General features: G+C 45.4%; 1 non-coding gene across 1 annotated transcript; it reads left to right on the forward strand.

The window, feature by feature from the left end:
• The first annotated feature begins 295 nt into the window (after positions 1-295).
• On the forward strand, positions 296-400 carry LOC125157993 (U6 spliceosomal RNA). The gene has a single exon (XR_007149128.1). It is a non-coding gene; the product is annotated as a U6 spliceosomal RNA (small nuclear RNA).
• The last annotated feature ends 11,560 nt before the right edge of the window (positions 401-11,960 follow it).

The following is an 11,960-nucleotide window of genomic DNA, read 5'->3' on the forward strand; positions in this document are numbered from 1 at the left end:
TGTCTTCAGGCTTCTGTCACCTGTCCTACTCTCCACACGGATGAAAACAAAAGTATCCCCAAGAGTGGTCTCAAGGTCTCATGTGCAGGCACTCCCAGGGCTCTGAGAGAGGCAATTTGTCCAGACCAGAGACTTGAACCTGGTTACAACAATGAAATACTCTGCAAGACCACTTGAACCGCTTTCTCCACCCTGGGCTTTTCTTTCCTTAGCGCCGCAGCATCGCCTGGGATCTTGTTAGAAGTGCACGTTCCTGGGCCCCACCCACACCGACCAAATCAGAATTTCCATTTTAAGTGACCGCGTTGGCAAGACGCTGAAGTTGGGATCGATGCAGAGAAGATTAGCATGGCCCCAGTGCAAGGCTGACACGCAAATTCATGGAGCAGTCCATTTTTTTTTTTTTTAAAGAATCTCCAGGGGCGCCTGGGTGGCTCGGTTGGTTAAGCGTCCGCCTCTGGCTCAGGTCATGATCTCATGGTCTGTGGGTTTGAGCCCCGCATCGGGCTCTGTGCTGACAGCTCAGAGCCTGGAGCCCGCTTCGGATTCTGTCTCCCTCTCTCTCTGCCCCTCCCCACTCATAATCTGTTTCTCTCTCTCTCTCCCTCAGAAATAAATAACCATTAAAAAAAAAAAAGGGGGCGCCTGGGTGGCGCAGTCGGTTGGGCGTCCGACTTCAGCCAGGTCACGATCTCGCGGTCTGTGAGTTCGAGCCCCGCGTCGGGCTCTGGGCTGATGGCTCGGAGTCTGGAGCCTGTTTCCGATTCTGTGTCTCCCTCTCTCTCTGCGCCTCCCCCATTCATGCTCTGTCTCTCTCTGTCCCAGAAATAAATAAACGTTGAAAAAAAAAATTAAAAAAAAAAAAAAAAAGAAAGGAAAGCACTGGGCTAGCCTTTCAGTATGAAAATTTCTCCTTGACAGAAAGTGAGAGCGGGGGGAGCTCTGGTCTGTCTTTATCATCCATCACTATGTCTTTGTCAAGTGCATGCTTTCCTCCATTGTCTTCTAGCCCTTAACTTATGAAAAGCTCTTTCTGTTGCCCTAACTATGTGGTGTTAAGTCTTGTGAACGCCGTTGTTACAGGTCTATACCAGCCTCCCGCGTGTGTCATTGGCCTTGCGTGTTCCTTTGCAAATCTAACCTGCTAAGAACTGACGGTAAGGGATGTTTCCTCCTCGAGAAGCTGCAAGGCACAGGGGCGCCTGGGTGGCTCCGTCAGTTGAGGGTCCAACTCTTGATTTCAGCTCAGGTCGTGATCTCCCGGTTAGTTCATGAGATCGAGCCCCACATCAGGCTCTGTGTTGACAGTGCAGAGCCTGCTTGGGATTCTCTCTCTGCCCCACCCCCACCCCCACCCTGTTTGCGTGCTTCCTCTCTCTCTCTCCCTCTCTCTCTCTCTCAAAATAAATAAATACTTAAAAAAAAAAAAAAGAACCCACAAAGCACGATAATTCTCTGTGTACAAAAACCCGTTGTAGGGGCGCCTGGGTGGCACAGTCGGTTAAGCGTCCAACTTCAGCCAGGTCACGATCTCGCGGTCCGTGAGTTCAAGCCACACGTCAGGCTCTGGACTGATGGCTCAGAGCCTGGAGCCTGTTTCCGATTCTGTGTCTCCTTCTCTCTCTGCCCCTCCCCCGTTCATGCTCTGTCTCTCTCTGTCCCAAAAATAAATGAACGTTGAAAAAAAATTTTTTTTTAAATAAAAAAAAATCCGTTGGCGCCCAGACAACACACAAGCCAAAAGGAGTTGCTATGTTTCTCTTTCTGCATAAGCCCTCAAGCAACCTTTAGACTATCAAGTGTCCTGAAAACTGGCCCCTGGAGGATCTTGTTATTTATTCCAGAACACGAGACTATGCCACCTGCTACTCTCGGCAGGTTACCTACGGTTCTAAGTTAAGTGTGCAAGAGTAAGACCCCACATCGCTCTCCAGCGCCCCACCCCATACCATTTACTTCTGGGAGCCCCGCCCTCCTTGCCAATACTCTTCCAGCTTCCAACTGGTCCGTATCTTCTGCTTGCAAAGCTCCTTACAGAAATCTGATTGCTTAGTGTCCGTAATGAAATACCAACGTCCATGCTGTGTCTTCTGTAGCACCTCCGGGATTAGAAGGGTATCTTCCCCAGTTCCCTGCCGCCCGCACTCTGTCACCTGGGTTTTGCGCTAGGCCTGCTTTTGTTCAGTCTCTCAAAGCCTCCATGGGCGGGCCCAGCAGCACATGGTTTCTCATTTGCTTGACCACCGAAGCTACCGGTCTGGAAAAGGAATCGACCCCATAGTCCCCCCTTACGGCTTCTCTTCTCTTCTTCTAGCCCTTCTCGCCACCAAGAGCTCTTTCCGTCTCTCACGGTGACGGAGCAAGTGAGCCCACAAAAAGGGATCGATGCAAATAGACAGTGATGTGTGCTTGGGGGAGAGAGAGGAGGAAGAGGAATTGTACAGTTTCGGAGGGACAGGCCTCCCGTTAAGTCATGCAAAAGCGCCCAGTTACCGCTGCAATTGGTTAATCTCCCCACATTTAGGGAATTTCCCAGAGAGCTTTCTTTCTTTCTTTCTTTTAAGTTTATTTTTTTGAGAGCGCTCAAGCGGGGGAGGGGCAGAGAGAGGGGGACAGAGGATCCGAAGCAGGATCTGCGCTGACAGCAGCGAGGTCGGATCCCACATCAGATGTGGGACTCGAACTCGCGAACCGCGAGATCACGACCTGAGCCGAAGTCGGACCCTCAACCGACTGTGCCACACAGGTGCCCCCCCCCCCAGATAGCTTTCTAATTATTGATTTCTAATTTAACTTTTTTATGGTCGGTGACACTTCTTCACGGCCCAGCATAAGGTTTCTCACGGTGAACGCTCCACACTTGAAATCGATGTGTATTTTGCTATTGCGGACGTGGGGGGGGGGGGGGAGACCTATCAATATCCATTAGGACAAGTTAATTGATGGCGTCTTAATGATTATCTACGTGTTCTACTGATTCCTGAGAAAGGAGTATTAAAGTCTCCAAGTATAATTGTGGATTTCTCTCTTTGTCCTCTAAATTCTACCAGTTTTTACTTCACATATTTTGCAGCTCCGTTTTTAGGCACATACACATTTAGAATCGTGCCTTCTTATGCATTGACCCTTTCATCATTACAAAATATCCCTCTATATCTCTGGCAATACTCCTTGCATTAAATTCACTTTATCTGACGTTAATATATATGATATATATAATAATATATATAATTATGTCCTATATTTTATATATATATATATATACACATGTATATGGTATATATATCTAAAATAATATAGGGCGCCTGGGTGGCTCAGTCGGTTAAGCATCCGACTTCGGCTCAGATCACGATCTCACGGTTTGTGGGTTCGAGCCCTGCATCGGGCTCTGTGCTGACAGCTCAGAACCTGGAGCCTGCTTTGGATTCTTTGTCTATCTTTCTCTCTGCCCCTCCCCTGCTTGCACTCTCTCTCTCTCTCTCTCTCAAAAATAAACATTAAAAATTTTTTTTTCAAAAAAAAAAAAAAAGAGTATGTCTGTATAAGTGCAAGGCCAGGAACATTTAGGAGATACTATTGCAGTATTTATTTAGGACCCACCTAGGACCATCCCCTCAAGATAGGACCATCAAAATAAGTAAATAACAGTAACGAGAGCTATCCTTTATTGAGTGTGGACTGTAAGCCAGGCAGTGTTGGAAGGGTTTTACAGACAAAACGTCATAGAATCCTCACCCCAACTCTATGATGTAGGGGCCATTACTGTCGATGAAGAAACAGCCACAGAGCGGTTAATGAATGTATTCCATGACATGAAGTTATAGTAGAATTTACATCCAGGTTCTTCTGACTTTCGCTGCCCTAAATTTTTTTTACTTTTTATTCTGAAAATTTTTCAAATGCGTACAAAAGTACGCAATAAATATTTCAGCGTATTCTCTCATGGGACGCTCTTTAAAAGCATAACCACGGGGCGCTTGGGTGGCTCAGTGGGTTAAGCGGCCGACTTAAGCTCAGGTCATGATCTCGCGGTCTGTGAGTTCAAGCCCCGCGTTGGGCTCTGTGCTAACAGCTCAGAGCCTGGAGCCTGTTTCAGATTCTGTGTCTCCCTCTCTCTGCCCCTCCCCCGTTCATGCTCTGTCTCTCTCTGTCTCAAAAATAAATAAACGTTAAAAAAATTAAATTAAATTAAAAAAACAAATAAAAGCATAACCACAATATTGTTATCACACCAAAAATACTAACAGTGATCCCTCAACATCATCAAAGAGTCAGTCAGTATTTAAATATCCCTGATAGTTGCATGAATGTTTACAGATTTTTTGTTGTTGTTCACATCAGTATCCACATATTGCAATCGATTGCTGTATCTTTTGAGTCTCTTTTAATCGTTAGGCCCTTCTGGCATTTCTTTGTTTTTCCCATTGGAATTTATTAATGTGGATGTGAGCTAGTTTTCCTGTTAAGTCTCCCACTGTCCATGGATTTTGGTGATTATATCCCGATAGTGTTTTTCAAGTAAACTGTTAGATCTAGAGACCTGTGAAAACCCGGGTTTGATTTCTCGGCAAGACAGTTTCATAGGTGATGCTGTGTTCTTTCATCAGAAGTGCATAATATTTGATCGTCTCTCTACTGGCGATGTCCACAGACACGAGCGAATCATTGCCCAGATCCATTGTTTCATTAGAGACTGCCAATGGTGATAGTCTATCATTCCTTCTTCACTCATTAGCTGGAGTACCTCTATAAAGAAAAACTTCCCAGTATCAAGTTTTTGGTTACACTGAGATAAAATCTGTACAGAAAATACTACAGTCGCTCCTTTGCTGGTAGACATCTCCATATACATAGACCTCAAGCTTGGGTTCCCCATGGTTACAATCACAACTTCAGCTTTTCTTTCCAAAGCATGCGTTCCATGCTAGTGTGTCTGGGGCCAGCCTTGACTACAGGGAAATTGGGAGAAAAGTTGAAAAATATATAAAGTATTGAGGCACCTGGGTGGCTCAGTTGGTTAAGCATCTGACTCTTGATTTCAGCTTGGGTCATGATCTCATTGAGGCGGGCTCTGTGCTGACAGTGTGGTTCCTGCTTGGGATTCTCTCTCTCTCCCCACCCCCTGCCTCTGCCCCTCTTTCTCTCTCTCTCTCCCTCTCTCTCTCAAAATAAATAAATACAAGGTTAAAAATAAAATGAAATCTTTAAAATATATATATATTATATAAATCTTTAAAATATATATATAAAGTATCAATCCAGGCGAGGCAACATCTATTTATATGGAAGTCCAGAAAGAAGGAAAAACAAGAGAGGGGAAGAAGTAATTTTAAAAAAAGAAGAAAATTGTGAAAAAACTGACAGCTTTCCTCCTAAGGTCAGGAACACGACAGGGGTGTCCACTCTCACCACTGTTATTCAACATAGTGTTGGAAGTCTTAGCCTCAGCAATCAGACCACACAAGGAAATAAAAGGCATCCAAATCGTCAAGGAGGAAGTCAAACTTTCACTCTTCCCAGAAGACATGATACTCTATATGGAAAACCCAAAAGATTCCACCAAAAAACTGCTAGAACTGATTCATGAATTCAGCAAAGTCACAGGACATAAAATCAAGGCAGAGAAATCAGTTGCATTCCTATACACCAACAATGAAGCAACAGAAAGAGAAATCAAGGAATCAGTCCCGTTTATAATTGCACCAAAAAACATAAAATACCCAGGAATAAACCTAACCAAAGAGGTGAAAAATCTATGCACTGAAAACTATAGAAAGCTCATGAAAGAAATTGAGGAAAACACCAAAAAATGGAAAATATTTCATGCTCCTGGGTAGGAAGAACAAATATTGTTAAAATATCAATACTACCCAAAGCAATCTACGTATTCAATGCGATCCCTATCAAAATAACACCAGCATTCTACACAGAGCTAGAACAAATAATCCTAAATTTGTATGGAACCAGAAAAGACCCCGAGTAGCCAAAGCAATCTTGAAAAGGAAAACCAAAGTGGGAGGCATCACAATCCCGGACTTCGAGCCGTATTACAAAGCTGTAATCGTCAAGACAGTATGGTACTGGCACAAGAACAGACACTCAGATCAATGGAACAGAATAGAGAACCCAGAAATGGACCCACAAATGTATGGCCAACTAATCTTTGACAAAGCAAGAAAGAATATCCAATGGAATAAAGACAGTCTCTTCAGCAAGTGGTGCTTGGAAAACTGGACAGCGACATGCAGAAGAATGAACCTGGGCCACTTTCTTACACCAGACACAAAAATAAACTCAAAATGGATGAAAGACCTCAATGTGAGACCAGAAGCCGTCAAAATCCTTGAGGAGAAAGCAGGCAAAAACCTCTTTGAGCTTGGCTGCAGCAACTTCTTACTCAACACGTCTCCAGAGGCCAGGGAAAGAAAGGCAAAAAGGAACTATTGGGACCTCATCAAAATAAAAAGCTTCTGCACAGCGAAGGAAACAATCAGCAAAACTAAAAGGCAACCGACAGAATGGGAGAAGATATTTGCAAATGACATATCGGATAAAGGGTTAGTATCCAAAATCTATAAAGAACTTATCCAGCTCAACACCCAAAAAACAAATAATCCAGTGAAGACATGGGCCAAAGACATGAATAGACACTTCTCCAAAGAAGACATCCAGATGGCCGACCGACACATGAAAAAGTGCTCCACATCACTCATCATCAGGGAAATAGAAATCAAAACCACAATAAGATACTACCTCACACCTGCCAGAATGGCTAACATTCACAACTCAGGTAACAACAGATGTTGGCGAGGATGCAGAGAAAGAGGATCTCTTTTGCCCAGCTGGTGGGAATGCAAACTGGAGCAGCCACTCTGGAGAACAGTATGGAGGTTCGTCAAAAAATTAAAAATAGACCTACTGTAGACCCAGCAATTGCACTACTAGGCATTTATCCATGGGATACAGGTGTGCTGTTTCGAAGGGGCACACGCACCCCAATGTTTATAGCAGCACCATCGACAGTAGCCAAAGTATGGAAAGAGCCCAAATGTCCGTCAATGGATGAATGGATAAAGAAGATGTGGTCTATATGTGTGTGTACACACACACACACACACACACACACACACAATGGAGTATCACTCGGCAACCAAAAGGAATGAACTCTTGCCATTTGCAACAACACGGATGGAACTGGAGTGTATTATGCTAAGAAAATAAGTCAGTCAGAGAAAGACAAATATCATATGACTTCACTCATATGAGGACTTGAAGAGACAAAACAGATGAACATAAGGGAAGGGAAGCAAAAACAATATAAAAACAGGGAGGCGGACAAAACCCAAGAGACCCCTAAATACAGAGAACAAACTGAGGGTTGCTGGAGGGGTCATGGGTGGGGGGATGGGCTAAATGGGCAAGAGGTATTAAGGAGGACACTTATTGGGAATAGCACTGGGTGTTACATGAAGGGGATGAATCACCGGATTCTACTCTTGAAATCATTATTGCACTATCTAACTGACTTGGATGTAAATTTAAAAGTAAATTTAAAAAAAAGAAGAAACTTTTGCATAACCAGAAGAAAGATTTTAGTTTGCAAAGACCACTGAGTGGTAAGTAGAATGAAAGAAAAGAAGATTGGCCTCTAATAATACATTCGTGTGAAATCTTAAGATATTGACAATAAAGGGAGGATCCTTAAAGCTTCTAGAAGGGGAAAAAAAAAAAGCCTATCTACAAAGAAATAAGAATCCTCATTGGCAACACTTCGATGCAACAAACAAAAACAAAAACCCCACGAGAATAATATCAGTAAAGATTGAGGGAAAATTACTTTGAACCTACAATTCTATATTTGTTAAATAGAAGAACAAAAAGAAACATTTTTAGACATGAGATAATTCAGAAATTTTACCTCCCGGTTATCTTCTCTGAAAAAATTAACTAGAGGATATACTCCAACCGTCAAAAAAAAGAGGTCCAGGAAAAAGGAAGTCATGGGATCCAGGAAGCAGAGACACTAACCCAGGAACACGATGAAAAAAAACTCCTAAGAGAGCAGCCATTGAGGGAGGCTTCGAGTCAGTACATATCCGTGCATTTGACAAGCCATCTAATCAAACAACAGAAAGACAGCAGCAATATGGTGACAGAGAACCAGATATCTTTGGGCAACAACACAAAGAAGGATAATTAGAAATTCGAAGGAAAACGAACTTCTTCAAAAAGTCACCATCCACATATAAAACAATCTAGAATGTGGCATGACTAACAATGGATATTGGGAGTAATTTACTTTCGGAGAACCTCCTGCCCTCAAAGAACTCACGTTGTGGGGAGGGGTGGGGTAAGCAATAAACAGGTGACTCTTCTCCTAAAAAAGACATGGTCCTCTTGGCCCTCTTGGCCAGATTCCCTTTGTGCAGTGAGCAACCTGCACAACTGTACACAGCAGGCCTATAGAGATTCAACAGTAAAAAAGAGCTACGTCACTAACCGGAAGCATTCTAGGTCACCCCAGGAAGGCCCATGGGACATCTACACTTGCCAACCATCGTATGTAGCTCTCCTCCTACACAATCTGCTCACCTGCCCCAATTACAGATTTAGGGCCACTCCCTGGGCCCAATCACCTTCCCAGAGATTATGAACCCTGCCACCTTCACATCTAGCTTCTCCCTTTCCGTGCATATCCATCTCGTCCTTCATCATGCCTTACTAGACCCAGCTGGCCTCAACCCCACCCAACACCCCACCCTGCACCCTACACCCTTAGGATCCAACGTTACAAAATTAGAAACCCGGAGACATAATATAGGAAATTTTGGAGCGAGCCACTGCCTCTCATACTCCACCCCATTTAGCAGGCAAGGGAGTGAAAGGAAGTCCAATGTGGGGCTCGACCTCATGAACCGTGAGATCATGATCTGAGCCAAAACCAAGAGTCGGATGCTTCACTGACTGAGCCACCCAGGCGCCCTGAAATTTTTTTAATGTTTATTTTTGAGAGAGAGAGAGCGATGGCGAGATTGGCAGAGGGGCAGAGAGACGGGGGGGGGGGGGGGGACAGAAGATCTGAAGCCAACTGACCGCACCGAGCCCTATGCGAGGCTCGAACTCGCGAACTGTGAGGTCGTGACCTGAGCCGAAGTCGGACACGCGACCGACTGAGCCGCCCGGGCGCCCCCCACAGAGCTGCCTTTTAAAACATTACATTCAATTTAAAGAAAAGATACTGGGAGCTCGGGCTCCTGAGTCGAACTGTCTGGGTTCAACTCTTGTCTCCATCACTTCCCAACTGAACTACAAAAAAGCCATCTGGCGTCACAGAAAACACAGACGGTCTGGACGCTTTGCCCAGCTTTAAATCCCCGCTCTCCCCCCTCACCGGCCGATCACCAGTGACCGGCAGCCCTTATGGCTTGTTTTCTCATCTTCGAGATGAGCGATAGAATCTTTGCCTCGCGGCGTTGCTGCGGAGCTCACGTGAGAACGTGTACGGCCCGGCCCATAGTAAGTGCTCACTAAATGTCAGGCACCCTCGGTATTATTCCATTATGTGTCCCTTTCTCGTGCCCTGACAAGGGGGAGGGAAGAGGGCCGTGCTCTGCATAATCATGCAAGCACCGTCTCCTCGGTGAGCTGGGGAAGGAAGTCAGGCAAATTCTTGTCTCCCATATGGATGCAGCCTGCACCGTCTCGGAGAATCTGGTTTGCCGGGAAGAGATTTATGTGCGTGTTTATGTTTCGTCCAGCTGAGAACCATTGCATACCGGGAACAACAGGACAGCGTGGGTCTCTCTGCGACTCCCACTGATAGGGAACACTGGACGGGGATGACGTTTGGAGTGCCAACGCCCACCCCAGCCTGTCCTGCTGGCCGCCCCAGAGCGACGTGTCAGGCTGCAGAACTAAGACTCGGGCCAATGTGCCCAAGGGGGAGGGAGATTACACAGTCAATTTTACCCATTGTTTTTTCTATTGCCTCTAGCCTTTTTTTTTTTTTTTTGCAAGAGAAAGCATGTAAGCCCACACACGGGCACACGCGCGCGCGTGCACACACACACACACACACACACACACACACATGGGCATGGGAAAGGGGGAAGAGGCAGAGAGAGAAAGAGAGAGAGAGAGAATGAGAATCTCAAGTAGGGTCCATGCCCCAATGCATTGGGAGCCCAACTTGGGGCTCGATCTCATGACTGTGAGATCGTGACCTGAGCCAAAACCAAGAGCCGGACGCTTAACCAGCTGAGCCACCCAGACGACCTGCCTCTAGCTTTTGAATTATGCTTAAAGAGTCTTTCTTTCCACCAAGGTTAAAGGGGAATGTGCTCGGGTTACCCGTCTGGCTCAGTCAGAGGGAACATTTGACTCTTGATCTCAGGGTCGTGAGTTCGAGCCCCACACTAGGCATAGAGATTACTTAAAATAAATAAATCATTTTTAAAGGGGGGGGAGGTACCCCTGCTTTCTTTTTTCTAATGTTTTTATTATTTATTTTTGAGAGAGAGGGGAAAAGTGGGGGAGGGGCAGAAAGGGAAGGGGCAGAGAGTCTGAATCCGGCTCCTTGATGACAGCCGAGACCCCAACCTGGGGCTCAAACTCACAAACCATGAGAGACCACAGACCTGAGCCGAAGTCAGATGCTGAAATGAGTGAGCCACACAGGTGCCCCCCCCCACGTCTTCTTTTCATATTCGTAAGGTTTCATATCTTACGTTTGGATCTTTGATTCGTTGAGAGTTTAACTCCCGTATATGGTGTGAAAGTCGCATCTAACTTTGTGTTTTTCCACGTGGCTAGTCCATACATCCAGAATCACTTATTTCAAAATCCATTTTTGTGCACTGTGGCCCAAGTCCAGTGCCGTGTGTTCATTCTTTTTTTTTTTTTTAAAGTAAACTCTATGCCCCAAGTGGGGCTCGAACTTGCAATCCTGAGATCAAGAGTCCCATGCTCGGGGCTCCTGGGTGGCTGTCGGTTGAGTGTTGGACTCTTGATTTTGCCTCAGGTCATGATCTAACGGTTCCTGGGTTCGAGCCCCGCATCGGGCTCTGTGCTGCCAATGCAGAACCTACTTGGGATTCTCTCTTCTTTTCTCTCTGCCCCTCCCCTGCTCTCTCTCTCCCTCTCTCTCTCTCTCTCAAAATAAATAAATAACAACTTAAAAAAAAAAGAGAGAGTCTCTTGCTCTATCCACTGAGCCAGCCAGGCACCCCCATATGTTTATTCTTTAAAAACTCTAGTGATAAGTAATCATATGTGGAATGTGAGAAAGGGAACAGAAGACCGTGGGGGAAGGGAAGGGGGAAAAATACTTTCAAACAGAAGGGAGACAAACCGTAAGAGACTCTTAAACACAGTGAACAAACTGAGGGGGAATGGGGCTCGGGGGGGAGGGGGAAATGGGTGACGGGCATGGAGGAGGGCGCCTGTTGGGATGAGCACTGGGTGTTGTATGGGGCGACGAATCGCGGGAATCTAGTCCCGAAGCCAAGAGCGCACTGTCAACGCTGTGTGTTAGCTAACTTGACAAGAAATTCTATTTAAAAAAATAAAATAAAAGCAAAGAAACGAAGAAAGAAAGAAAAGAGTCTGGCGATAAGTAAAACAAAAAAGCAAACAAAAAACAAACCAAAAATCAGCAACAAAAATATCTCCCTACCAAATCACATCCTTTCCTCATGGATATGCACTCTCACTCTCTCTCCTCTCTCTTACAAGAGTGAGATTTTATACATGCCGTTTTTATTTTTTTTTAATTTAATTTTATTTTATTTTATTTTTGGGACAGAGAGAGACAGAGCATGAACGGGGGAGGGGCAGAGAGAGAGGGAGACACAGAATCGGAAACAGGCTCCAGGCTCTGAGCCATCAGCCCAGAGCCCGACGCGGGGCTCGAACTCACGGACCACGAGATCGTGACCTGAGCTGAAGTCGGACGCTTAACC

The sequence above is a fragment of the Prionailurus viverrinus genome, chromosome X, assembly GCF_022837055.1.
Source record: "Prionailurus viverrinus isolate Anna chromosome X, UM_Priviv_1.0, whole genome shotgun sequence".
Taxonomy (NCBI): domain Eukaryota; kingdom Metazoa; phylum Chordata; class Mammalia; order Carnivora; family Felidae; genus Prionailurus; species Prionailurus viverrinus.